Source organism: Martes martes (genome assembly GCF_963455335.1).
Source record: "Martes martes genome assembly, chromosome: 11".
NCBI lineage: Eukaryota > Metazoa > Chordata > Mammalia > Carnivora > Mustelidae > Martes > Martes martes.
In genome coordinates, this window is record NC_137899.1 from 58,802,160 (window position 1) to 58,815,956 (window position 13,797).

Below are 13,797 nucleotides of genomic sequence, written 5' to 3' on the forward strand. Positions count from 1 at the left end.
TTCAGGACGTGACAATACAGAGGTTGCAGAATGACTGTGGGGCAAGGCAGGGTTTACAGGCAGCACCCCTAGACCGCCAATTGTCCTACTTCCTACTCCATCATCGTCAGTGCAAGGTAAGCCTGAGCCTTCTTATCTAGTCAGTCCTCTTCCTCACCAATAGCCACAGGCCGGAGACAAAGCAGATTTCTAAGCAAAGCATTTAAGCATCAAGTCAAACCAGCCATCATGTCAGGGACTCGAAACCTTACCCTTCTTTGGAGGAGACACTGCCTCCTCTCTTTAGTTGGATGACTGCTCTCCCCATCAACCACTCCTCCCCACACCCTCGATGATCCACACGCATCCTCTTACAAAGTTGGTTTTACGTTTTGTTGGAGGTCGGAATTTTCAGAATATCTCATGGACACATTTAGCCACAAAAATCAGTGGAAAGAATCCTTTTCACAAGTAAGTATAAACTACATCTCAAATGAACACAAGCACATGAGTTTGAATCACTTTATTTTACTGCACAAATATAATTCTGCCATCTTTTGGGCAAAGGATTGAAGAACTGAGGCAAAACAGTCAGACGGAATGGTGGGAGACTGGTTCCCAGCCACGGAAAAAGTGTGTACGGGCTGCCTTAGCATCAGGACACAGCATTCCTATGAAAAGCAACTGCTAAGTCCCGCCATTAAGCTCTACTATCAGGCAACTGATTACTGCCCCCCAACCCCAATGATACCACCTCCTCCCACAGATAGGCCAGCTGGAATATAACCAAGTAAAAAGTGGCTTTTTAAAAACAAAAGTCATTTTTTTAAATGTTTGTGTCTCAGGGTCACACACAGGCAACCCCAAGGATTCCGAGGCATCCCACAAGCTGTATCAACTGGGAGTCACCCCTTCACTTAACTGTCAGCAACATGGCCCAGGAACCAATCCCCTTTTGCTTACCACCTTGTGCCTGCCACCCAGCAGGCACTCCATGAATATTTGCTGGATAGATGCCTTTACTAATAAGGAGTTTTTGTAATTCCTTGGATCAATCAGCTCCAGCCAAGAGCTCAAAAAAATCAAAACAGCGCAATGTTAATGGAACAGGACTAAAATCCGGTGCCAGTCACTGGCCCATGGCATAGAGGAGGCTATTGACAGGAACTCACCAACCAAAACCCACATTCCGGCAGGGATCCGAAGAGCTGTGTCTCTGTGTAAAGTATCTCTACCACCCCAGAATGTAAATACCGCCCCTCCGATCGTCCTTCAAAATGCTTTCTTGGCAAAAGTGCTTCCTTTCGATTAATAAAGTCTACTTAAAAAAAATACAAGTGTATTAGACCTAAATCAGAAACAAAATTAAGAACAGATTACCAAACTCAGTCCTTGCAAGATCTCATTTATCTAGCAGGCCACTTGACTAAAGGACCATTATCCATGGTTTTTGTACAAATACATTTCCTCCTTCAAGGGTAGAGAGTTTAAATTCCTGTAAAGCACTGCACACCCACACACCAATTAATAAATTGGTGGCTCTCCCCCCCTCCAATAATTGAGGCCAGTCTTTTGAGTACCTTTTAAATAACCTTGCAAAGCCCAAAGTTTTTGTTTTAAACCCCAGAACTCCGCAGTCAGGAGTCCACCCGGCGAAAATGAACTAAGGGAGACCTGGGAGGATTTTGTTCCCATTCAGGGGGTTGAACCCACGGCTTTTAAAAGGGCTGCCAAGTTCCTGAGCAACACTCGGACCTCTCTTTGGCCTCGCCCCTCCCCCAGGGGAAAGGCGCAGCGACGTGGCCACCAGGGCTACCCTGCCCAGCGTCCGAAAACCTAGCGGCGATGGTGGTGGCGACCACAGTCTCTAGAGACAAAGTTCTGTAGTGCACTGACTTCTATCATATTCAGAGTCGGAGTGTCTCAGAACTTTGCCTCAAAAGACCAAAGAAGCTGTCTTCCTCCAGAAGTTTCTTCCTGCAGGTGTGCTTCCCCCACCCACCACTAAGACAAAGAATAACTCGTTAAAAGCAATTTAGCTCAGGATGCGACCGATAATGGAACGGGTCATTAATTATGGAAAGTTACTGCCGCAGTCAGCAGGAGCAAATGCCCAACAGAAATGGTGTTTTAACAGCCCGGTTCGACAAATTCTGGTTGCAATGTCACAGCAAACAGGCTGCAGTAATCACACACCCTCCCCCTCCTTCCCACCCATCCTAGATTAGAACTCATTCCCGGTCGAACCCCACCTCCTCCTCGGTCCTGCTATTTAAACTTTTGCCAGCGACTAACTCAACTCTATCCAACTTGTGGCAACTTTTTTACCTTCCCATCCGGAAAGTTGGTGGGGGAGGGGACCGCAAGAGGACGAATTCTCGGAGCTGAAGAGAGTTAACGGGGGGCGAATACAAGCCCGGGAAAAGCCCCACAGATGGGATGTCCAGGAAAGCAAGCGTTTGCGGGGCCGCCACAGCGTCTCCCCTCCCACTTTATTCCTGGTCTTCCCGTAGCACGCACCCAGCCCCAGAATTCGCGTCTATGCAGTCTTCTCCCCTCCGCTACACCCATCCACTCTTTGGGATTCTCTCTGCCCCATTAGGCAGAAAGATTCCCGTGGAACCCGTCTGCACACAACCTTTCCCCTTGCACACAGCCCTCCGTTCGTAGCCCCCACCCTGCACCCCCTGTCCCTGAAGTATAGACCACTCTTCTTCCCCACCCCAACAGCCCCCTCCCCCTACGTACCGCACCTGAACAGCTGTTGCACCCGTGCAACAGGTCTAGAAAGTGTCTTCCCCACCTCCCCCCCCCCCCCGAAACCTCCGGCCACTGTCCCTTCAACTATTTCCCCCCAGAGCCAAGGCCGGAGGTGCAGGGGCTGCGTCCCCTGGGCCGGGCTGCACAGGAGGCTGGCAAGGTGCGGGGCTCCCAGAGGCGCCCGGGGCTGGGGGCGGGTGGTCGCGCTCCGGCCGAAGGAGGCCGGGGTGCCCTCCCCTGTGGACCTTCCGCGCCCGCCGCAAGCTCCCCAGCTTGGCACTCCAGCGCCGGCCGCCAGGCATTCCGGGCGGGCTCCCCCCTTCGCGCTCCGCTCCGCTCCCTTCCATCTTGACTTTTGCCGACGTGGAAATTTTGGGTTTGGAGACGACCTGCGCTCTTATTGGCTGCCGGCGGGCGGGGTCGGAGGTCACGGCTGCTCTCGCTATTCCGCGCCAAGGGGAGCCGCACAGCGGCTCGTGTCAAGTCAGCAGGTTCCCTCCGCCTCCCCCGGGGTCACGTGCGCCCCGGGAGGGCCCTGGAGACGCCTCCTTATGCAAATAGAGCGGCCGCGCGGGGTTGGGGGCGGGGGCGGGGGCGGGAGTGGGCGGGGCGCGGGGGCGGAGGCGGGGGACGGGCCGGGGAGGGGCTGCGAGGGGCGGGGCCGTCCAGGTAGCCACCTGGCTCGGCGTCCTGCCCCGCCCCCCTGACCACCCACCTCCGCTCTCCTGCCGCTCTTGCCTCCGGATGCAGACTACGGGCCCCAGTTCCCCGGCAGCCTCGGCTGGCTTAAGGATCCCGCGTTTTGCAAGGTGCCTCAGAATGCCCGCTTCCTTTGGAGCCCCTTCCACCAGACCAGACCTGAGCCCAAACCCAGGTTGGGCCCCGGGTCTTTCCTGGGCTGGGGAGGAGGAAGTCGCGAGGCTGCTTGCAGGGCAGAGAACGAAATGGAAGCCTCCGAGAGAGGGCAGTTTCCTCCTCTGGCAGGGAGTTAGAACTAATAGCGAGATTCCTGGTAAGAGAATTCTAGGACAAAGCAAAATCAAGAATTCATCGGGGCTAAAAGTATTCCCTTTTAATTAACTACCTACCACCACCACCACCCCTAATATAAAGAGGCCAAAATGCAAACTAAAAGTGCCAGTTCTGGTTTTGTTTTGTTTGTTTGTTTGTCTTTAAACATGTCTACATAGACTAACCGAAAGGCCGGTCCCGTCTCCACCCCGCCCTCTGCTCAGCACTGGACACCTGGAGTGCAACCTGGGACACGTTCTCCTCCCCACATCTGGGTAGAGGTGTGACTCTGAGGAACCCCAAATTCCCTGAGAAGTCACGGGACATGTAAAAGGAAACCGTTCTTTAGGTGGTTCCCCAAGCACGCAAAGGTGCTTTTCTAGAAAGAAAGGGAATCGATGAATGGCCACATGACCGGGATGCCTTCCCTCCCTCCCCCTTCCCCATGGAAAAGAAAGGAACAGCATTGCACAGGTAGAGCCCGGATTATAAATACTGACTCTTTGATGGTTATTGCAATGTCTGCCAGCTTCCAGTCACCAAGAAAAAGGAAAGGAGCTGCATTTTTAAAAATATAAAGCCTTCTCACGGCTGGCCTAGTTTTTCCCTTTGTGTAAGGAAATATCTGTATCATCTTTATAAGGGGAACCCTCTAAGTCTGACCGAATGATGCAGAAAAGCCAAAAAAAAAAAAAAATCATGGGAAGATTCTTACCTGTAAAATTCCTCCCATCCTCTCTTCTTAATTTACTCTGTCCTTCTCCCCATTCCCCCCCAATGGAAGGATAAATCACTGCTCCTTCCAACTGTTTTATCCTCAAGGATCTTTCTCTCCACTCTCCTCCCTCCGCACACTTGGTTGTTTATCTGACCCCTCCCGGGTTTGCGGGGGGCCTCTCCCCCTGCTTTGTCTCCTCCAACCCCCCACCCCCTCCTCGGCCAAGGCCTGCCAGCAGTGCTCGCTGGGCCTAGGAGTTGGTCCCGGCTCTGCCGCCTGTTCTGTTGTGTGCACTGGAATATTGATTTTTCAGTGTGTGCGCGCCGGCTCTGTAAAAATCAATATTTCAGTAGCTCGAGCACAGCCCAGGGCAGTGTAACGGAGCCGGCCTGCTGATGTAACGTGCGGGGTCCACCCTCGGCGATTGAGGTCAGTCAGAAAATGGCAGCGTGTTTTCTTCCTATTTCATTGTTTGCTTCGCAGAGAAGGAAGGAGCGTGCGGACGGTTGTGTTCCTCAACTTCCATGACAGAGGAACCGCAGCGCTGTTGGGGAACACACAAGCCGTGTTAGAGAATGATCCACTCTTAGGGAGAAAGGAAAGGTTGGAGAACCTCTGATTATCCGCTCTCAAAACTCCTACGTGTAACACTGGGGAGGAGGAAGTTATTGTAAGCCATCAATCCTACCAGATTTCACAATGAGGAAATAACAAAGAGGCTTCCTCCAGGAAAGGGCTAGGGTTTATTTTTTCTTCCTGGGTTACAGATCATTATTAATTGGCAGCCCCTAAAATATGCTTCTGATTAGTGAGCACAAGAGATTTCTGGCATGATTTGAAGGGAAAAAATCGGTAATGGTACCACTTCAGGGCTCTTCGTGTGCCCACGTGGAAAGACGTTGGAATTGGGGCCAGGCCAGGGGGTGCTGACCACACACGCCCCACCAAGGGAAGCTTCTCTAGTCCAGGAGCTTTGTCTATAAATTAAAGGATTAAACCCAATATCTCTAAAAACTCATCCATGGTCTAACGTCTATGATTGTACAGAAAAAAATAATATAGATAAAACCTTCAAAAAATGCGATTAAGTCACACATATAGTGTGGATAAGAAAAATGGATTACTACAGGATGTATTGTGGAAATGGTAAGTAGGTATTTTCCTGCTCTGAGTGTGTGTTTTATTTCTTTTAAATTATATTCCAGTGCCATTTTATGGAGGTTAATTTGGCCGTTTGTTTTTTTTTTAAATGCACTTCTCTTGACTTAGCATTTCTAAGAGCTTTTCTTAAAGAAATTACTAATATCACTAGAAAGATGTTTATCACTGCCGATTTTAAAATACTGAGACATTAGAAACAACCTAAGTATCCAATAATAGGGGACTTAGTAAATATCATAGGGTAATGGTATATGGTGTGAAACACAACTATTTAATATTGTAGTGCTGAATGGGTATTAAAATAATGTGGAAGATTTGCATTTATTGCCATGTATGTACTATTTAAATCTCTATTTATAAATGTCTCACAGTGGTAAAGGATATGGGTTCTAGAGCCACATGGCTTGAGTTCATAGCTCTACCATTAACTAGCTGTGTGGCTTTGGTCAGATGTCAACAAGGTGTATTTGTTTCCTATTGCTGCTGTAACAGAATATCACAGTGACTTAAAACAACACAAATTTATTATCTTGCAATTTGGAACATCAAAATTCCAAAATGGGTTTCACTGGGCCAAAATCAAGGTGTGGACAGGGTTATGCTCCCTACAGAGGTTCAAGGGGAGAATTTGTTTGCTTACCTTTTCTAGAGGCCACCTGCATTCCTTAACTTGTGGATCCTTCCTCCATGTTCAGAGCACAGTACTCCAACCTCTGTTTTTGTGGTCATATCTCCTCCATGAATCCTACCTGCCTCCTTTTTAAAAGGATTCTTGCAATTTATTGGGCCAACCTGGCAAATCCAGGATAATCTCCTCATCTCCAGATTCTTAATCACATCTGCAAAGTTTGACGCTGTTAACTGCCATACTCGTAGGTTCAAGAGAGTAGGATGTGGACATCTTTGCAGCTATTACTCTAGCTACCATGTTGGGCAAAAATCAAGAAGTCAGTAGGGTTGTGTTCCTTTCTGAAGACTCTACAGGACACTGTCTTCTCATCTTTTCCAGCTTTCCAGCTTCTGCAGGCCGCTTGCATTCCTTGGCTCACGCTCCCTTCCTTCAACTTCAAAGCCAGCAATGGTAAGTCAAAGGCTTCTTTTTTTCTTTTCTTTTTTTTTTAAGATTTTATTTATTTGACACAGAAAGAGAGAGAGCACAAGCAGGGGGAGCAGGAGGCAGAGGGAGAGGGAGAAGCAGGTTCCCCGCTGAGCAGGGAACCCGATGTGGGACTCGATCCCACGACCCTGGGATGATGACCTGAGCTGAAGGCAGATGCTTAACCGACCAAGCCACCCAAGCACCCCTAGGTCAAAGGCTTCTCAGACTGTATTATTCACACCCGTACTGACTCCTTTACATTTAAGAACGCTTGTGATTCCCTTGGACCTGCCTGAGTAATCCAGGACACTCTCCCTATTTTAAGATCAGCTTCCTAGCCACTTTAATTCCATCTGCTACCTTGATTTTCCTTTGTCGTGTAACGTGACATATATTCATAGGCTCCTGGGATAAGGATGTGGACATCTTTGGGAAGCTGTCATTCTGTCTATCATATTCAGGATAATGGTGACAATCTGTGTCATGAGGTTGTGAAGAACATCAAATAATCAATGCGTGTCAAGTGTTTAGTACAGTGCCTGACATATAGTGAGCACTCCAAATTAACCAGCCTATGGTAAGCATTCCTTAATAATTATCTATTATAGATACCATCTGGAAAGGAAATGCAGGCTGTGAACAGTAGTTGCATCTAGAAGGTGGGATTAAATTTTTACAGTCTTCATGTTGCTCATGTTTGTTTTTCCTTTTTCTACCATTAACACATATCACTTGGGGTACTTTAAAAAAATTTAAAGGAAAATGAGACAAATGAATAAAGAGGGGTTTTGTAGTATAATAAAAAAATAATTTAATTTGGAGTTAAAATATTTAGGTGCTCCTCTTAGCACAGCTGCTAACACAAATTGTGATATCAGGCAGGTTATCTTACTTCTCTGCATTTCAGTTTTCCTCATCAGTCACATGACAGAGATGAAATGTATATTTTGCAAGGTCCTTCCAGTTCTTAGTGTATGAAGAATGCTCGCAAAATCAGTAAGAAAAGAAGACAGCCCTACGGGAAAATAAATGGATACAAAGCATAAGCAGAAGAAAAACAAACAGCAGATAAGCATAGGTCAATATGTGATGCCTCATTAGTAACAAGGAAATGCAATTTAACTGAGATGTTTAGTGAGATTCCATTTTATACCCACTAGGCTGGCAAAAATTCACAAGTCTGACAACATAAGCAATTGGAGATGATATAAATGAATTGGAATGTTTGCACAGTGCTGCTGGGAGTATAAATTGGTACAACTACTTTGGAAAACAGTTTGGCATTATGTCGTATTGTTTATCAGGTAAAGGTGAACTTTCCTATAGCTGGTGTCCAGTGTGTCTACCCAGAGAAACTCACACACTGGGAGACATGTATGAGAATGGTCATAGCAGCCTTACTCAGAAGGTTGAAACAGAACAGGTCACAGCAAAATGTAAAATTTGTGGTCTGTTCACACAACAGATTATTCTATAGTCACGAAAATGAATGAACTGCAGCTCCTGACATGGCTATGGATACAGTTTAGAAACATGTTAAGTAGGGGAAAAAAACAGGGACATCTGGGTAGCTCAGTGGGTTAAGCCTCTGCCTTCGGGTCAGGTTATGATCTCAGGGTCCTGGGATCAAGCCCCGCATCAGACTCTCTGTTCATCAGGGAGCCTGCTTCCCCCTCTCTCTCTCTGCATGCCTCTCTGCCTACTTGTGATCTCTGTCAAATAAATAAAATCCTTAAAACAAGAAAAGTAGGAAAAAAACAAATTCCAGGAGAGTACAAATATGATATCATTTTTTAAGTCAAACACAAGCAAAATCAAACAATGTATTTTTTTTTTTTTAGGGATTCTTAATAAGTGATTTAAAAAAACAAAGAAATGGCAAGTGGAAAATTCAGGATAGTGACTACTGCTGAGGGAGTGGAGGGAAGGAAGGTAGGGGCGTGTAACTGATCGTGCTCCAGTTCTTAAATTGGTCAGGCTCATAAGTGTTCCTTTCATTATGCTTCATAACTTGCATATCTGTGAGATGTATTTTTTGTACATACAAACATTTGATTAAGTTTTTAAAAAAGAATAATGCTGGGCGCCTGGGTGGCTCAGTCGTTAAGCGGCTGCCTTTGGCTCAGGTCATGATCCCAGGGTCCTGCCTGCTCGGCGGGAAGCCTGTTTCTCCCACTCCCCTTGCTTGTGTTCCTTCTCTCGCTGGGTCTCTCTCTGTCAAATAAATAAATACAAATATATTTTTTAAAAAGTAGTGCGCAGGGGCTTCTGTATTCTGGTCCGGGATGCTTTATTTCTTGTAGTTGATGCTACAGTTTAGCTTAGGTTCCTTCCAGACTCATAAAATCGAACTCTGTTGCCAATATGCTAGTTGTAATCCTGCTGGTTAAACAGACTTCTTAACAGCCACCTCCACACGGGCTTGTGCAACAGTTGTTTTCAGTTTATGCTCCCAGTGAACCTCCTATTCTCCGAGATCCATACCCCGAAGGGGGTTTTATGGCCGCAGAAGCAGGACTTCCAGAAGTCTCTTGCAGCTTGTCTTCTGCGGGCCCCCAGAGCCGGCCGTATTTTGCAGGCCTTCTGCAGGAGGGGCCGAGATACACGGTCCATAAATTTCCTCTCCATCCCAGGTGAATTTGTTACCGCCCTGATTCATTACAGTTCTGATTTCAGTGTTGAAGAATCCCATTCCCCGTTCCCTTGACTTGCCCTCAGTCACTTCATACGGTTCGTCCATTTAGTCATGGTCCCCATACCAGTCCTGCAGGACCCTGGCATTCGTGTTGCTTTTGACTTCCGTCTTTGAAGCCGCGATGCCGCGGTCTCCAAAGAACAAGGCGCTGTGTTGATTTGGTTTTCTCCTTCCTTCAGTGAAGAGCACTTCTCAGGACTCAAGGCTGCCTTAAATACCAGCAGTTTCCAGTGGGAGGACCGGCTTGCATTGGGTTTGCCAAGTGAAGCTGGTGCCAGGTGTGTGTGGGAGGATGGTTGAAGGGGTCTTCAGGGCAGCAGTGACACCTGGCATCCGAACATCGGCACTTACATCCATCTTTGGACGTTGGACACTAGAGACCCATCAGCTGGGTGGAGTACTGCTGTTTAAGACTCACTACCTTCTGTGAAATGGCCCCTGACTCATTCACTGTTCGTGTGAGGTCTTCAGTTTGGGAGGCCAAGTTATTTTTTGTTGACTTTTTATCATGAAAAATTCCCTAAAATACACAAATAGAAAAAGAATACCATATAAATATACTCTATAAAATCTATCTAAAAATTATATAAAGAGTGTAATGAAATCTGTTACCCATCACCAGTTTCAGTAATTATTAACTCATGAATGGCCTTGTTATTTTGCTCCCCACACCCCCTTCAGGATTATTTTGAAACAAATTCCCAGTATCACGGGGTATAGATGTTGGGAATGCATCATCACAATAAGCAAGCTCTAAGATCCCAAGAGTGGTAATCCTGAGCACAATTCCTCTTTGCAACATGATTTACAAGCTGTTTATTTTTAGCAGTTAAATAATAAGAGGCCAAAGTTCTTCACACTTAAGACCACCTTTAACTTCCCTGGGAGGCTCTTGGTTAAATTCAAGATATGAAAAAGCAATGCAGGACTTTGTATTTGGGTAGTGGGGAGAGACAGAATGACTTAACTTTGTTCAGATTTCTATTTCTTCAGTGTCAACAAAAGAGTATTTAAGAAGTCAACAAAATAACCCGAGGTTTATTACAGTAATCTTAGCTGATCTCTATAATCCATCCTACCTAAAGTTATCTTTCTAAACTCCACCTTTGCCTATCCTTTTAGTAAACGTAGGTGTCTATTATGTGCAAATGACTAGACACAGGAGGGAATTCAAAGACAAATCAGATGTGGCTCCTGTTCTATAATGAAGAATTTGGTCTTTGTCTTGGGCTCCTGGGAGGGGTTTCTAAGTCCTTGGAATTTTCTGAGTGATAGGGGTAACTTTGTTATTCATGGTGGACCTTGGGAAGACAGATACCTGAGTTTATGATGATAAGATGACCCAGGGGGCTGGCTGGTCACGAGGGAAAGACAAACTATATAATTAGAGGGTTGGGTCTTTGATCCAGATGGTACCAATCTGATCTCCACACAAGAAAGAAGAACTTGAGATTCAATGATTCAATCAGTCAGGCCTGAATAATGAAACCGCAGTAAAAATTTTGGACACCCAAAGCTCAGATGAGCTTCCTGGCTGGTGAACACATCGGTGTGCCCAGAGGACGATGCATCCTAAGCCCACACTAAGAAGACGCGAAAGCCGTGTTTGGAACCCTTACTCTATGTGTCTCTTCTTTTGGCTAGTCCTGATTTACAACCTTTTTAAAACTGTGATCATAAGCAGACCACTTTCCTAAGTTCTGTGAGTCCTTCTAGTGAATTCTCAAACTTCAGGGGCTCATGAGAACCCCTGAATTTGTAGCTGGTGGATCAGAAGGGCAGGTGGCCTGGGGATCTCCTACAGGGCAGCTGGTGTTTGAACCTAAAGTGAGAATAGTTTTGTTGAGGACTGTGCCCTTCACCTGTGGAGTCTGCAGGAGCTCAGAACTGCACTGCGGTGTTATATAGCTCGTGCCTTCTTCAGAAATTCACAGGTTAGTAGAGAAGGTAAGATATAGATGTGAATAAAATTAAAAGCATCGTGCAGTGGGGGGGTGCTGAGTGACTCAGTCGGCTAAGTGTTCCACTCTGGTTCTCAGCTCAGGTCTTGATTTCAGGGCCATGGGTTCGAGACCTGCCTAGTTATGCAAAAGTTACAGGTGTGCTTCAAGAAACAAGACCAGAAAAAGAACTCAGAATTAGGGAAACTGGAGGAGGTGTTGGGGAAAAGATGGCCCTTGCCTGGAAAGATGAGTGAGATTTGGACTTCCAGAAATTGTAATAAACATTTATTGAGTGCTTTGTCTGAATCAAGCTTTGTTCTAAAGCCTTACATATAATAAATTATTTAACACACACAGTCCTATGAAGTTGCATTTGTATTATCTCTCTTGTACAGCAGAATGCATGGAGGCACCCAGATATCGAACACCTTGCCAGAGGTTGCATAGCTAATAAGTGGAGAGCTGAGATTTGAACACAAACAGTATGAGTCTGGCAACCACACGTTTAACAACTACTCTTGACTGCCGTTCAAGTCAGAGGAAAGAACATTGCAGGAGGAAGGAATAGCGGAAACAGATGGGAAGACAGAGGTAAAGACATAAAAAAAAAGGAATAATGTTGGATAGGTACTTTGAATGCCAAACTAAGGGCTCTGAACTTGACTCAGGAGGCATTGGGACACCAAAGGTTGTGTTTTGTTTTAAGTTATCTCTCTCTCTCTTTTTTTAAGATTTTATTTATGTATTTGACAAAGAGAAAGAGAGCAGGCAGAAACGGAGCTACAGAGGGAGAGGGAAAGTAGGCTTCCCACTGAGCAGGGAGCCTGATGTGGGGCTTGATCCCAGAACCCTGAGATCATGACCTGAGCCGAAGGCAGACACTTAACCGACTGAGCCACCCAGGTGCCCCTTTTTTTGTTGGGGGGGGAACACCAAAGCTTGTTAGGGATGGGGCTTTGTCATGAGATTCTCTGGACTTTTAGGTACTGTAATCATGTAGGGAATTATCATCGAAAGCATGGTCTGCTCCTTCAAACCAGGAGGCTGCTCTTCCCTCCTAAAGAACAGATCACTTTCTAACTGATACCCTAGTTGTGATATATAGACTAGAGGCTCCAAGGGAGAACCTCTCGTTCTCAATTTTTAATCTTTCCTGGCAGCTACCCTAATGTACACCATAGGCATGCGAGTGTTTGCAGAGCAAGTGGATATTATACTAGGTTGTACCCTATCAAGTTGCTGATAGTTGACCCATTTCAACCTACGAGAATGGCAATTCATTATGGTTTCAAATTATTTTAAGACATTGCATTACAATTACTCACAAAGACTGACCGGTGTTAAAATTCAAGTACATTACTGCTAAAGGCTTAAAGTAGGCGTTAGAAACTTTATAAGGGGCTATTGTTTGATTACAAACAATGTTGTACAGAATTTAAACTAGAATATATATGTGTGTACATATATATGTGTGCATGTGTATATATATGTTTGTGTATATATCTGTATACACACATGTATATGAATATTGTAGTATAGTGTGTATATGTATAGATATATTGTATCTATATGTATAAATAATATACATATATTAGCATATCATGGAATATATGCATTGTGTATATGCATAGTGAGAGAGGCACACACACGAAGGCCTATCCATAGGTTATTTCTACAAGAACTGTTATCCATGCAATCTGATCTTTTTTATTTCTTTTTATTTTTTATTTTTTATTTTTTTAAAGATTTTATTTATTTATTTGACAGACAGAGATCACAAGTAGGCAGAGAGGCAGGCAGAGAGAGAGAAGGGGGGAAGCAGGCTCCCCATGGAGCAGAGAGCTCGATGTGGGGCTCAATCCCAGGACTCTGGGATCACGACCCGAGCCGAAGGCAGAGGCTTTAACCTAAACACTGAGCCACCCAGGCGCCCCGCATGCAATCTGATCTTGATGTCAAATCAGAAGGGGAATGTCCTTCGGATCCAGTTTATAAACATGAGGTAAAACTCAGTACAGTAGATCAAAAATGAAGAGGGGGAACGAGAAACAAGAAAACTGGATAAACTTATCTCATAGTTGATGTTGGATACAGTGTTTCAGAGAGGATTCTTTCTCAAGGGGCACAAAGAGGTCATTTTTAGCTGTCTTCAACCAAGAAGTTAGGAAATTGTAAAAATTAGGTAGGTGTCCCGTGGGAGATGATGCCATCCATCAAAGAAAGATGAGCTGATGTCAGTGGCCCTCCTAAAGCAATAAAGAGACCTGCCCACCTACGAACCCTCTCACTGAGCTCCTGGCTGCTTCCGCAGAGGGTCAGGCATCCAGGCTACACCCCCAAGGAGGGCCACCATCTGTGCATCTTAACGACGGGGGTGAATTAATGACTCAGACGGCGTGAGTCAAGCCTGGAGCAACCCAGAATCTGCAGG

General features: G+C 45.7%; 1 long non-coding RNA gene across 1 annotated transcript; it reads left to right on the forward strand.

The window, feature by feature from the left end:
• The first annotated feature begins 3,448 nt into the window (after positions 1–3,448).
• LOC308352734 lies at positions 3,449–10,038 on the forward strand. The gene is made up of 3 exons (XR_013967679.1): positions 3,449–3,548; positions 6,639–6,710; positions 9,603–10,038. It is a non-coding gene; the product is annotated as an uncharacterized lncRNA (long non-coding RNA).
• Positions 10,039–13,797: the final 3,759 nt, after the last annotated feature.